Here is a 280-nt window from a genome sequence, read left to right on the forward strand (position 1 = left end):
GAAGTTGAAAAAATGGATGTAATTAAGATATTCTGTTGGTCTGATGATCTTGCCTTCTATATTTGCATTGGTCTGTAAAATGTACAGGCTCCCGTGCCAGTGGCACATGAAAAGCACTATCTGAATGTGGCCAATACCACTGCCCCCTGACTGGCTCCCATGCTGGTGGCACGCAAAAAGCACTCTCCGAACGTGGCCGATGCCATCGCCTCCTGACTGTCTCCGATGCTGGTGGCACGTAAAATGCACCCACTACACTCTCGGAGTGGTTGGCATTAGG

The sequence above is a fragment of the Octopus bimaculoides genome, chromosome 6 (genome assembly GCF_001194135.2).
Source record: "Octopus bimaculoides isolate UCB-OBI-ISO-001 chromosome 6, ASM119413v2, whole genome shotgun sequence".
Classification (NCBI taxonomy): Eukaryota; Metazoa; Mollusca; class Cephalopoda; order Octopoda; family Octopodidae; genus Octopus; species Octopus bimaculoides.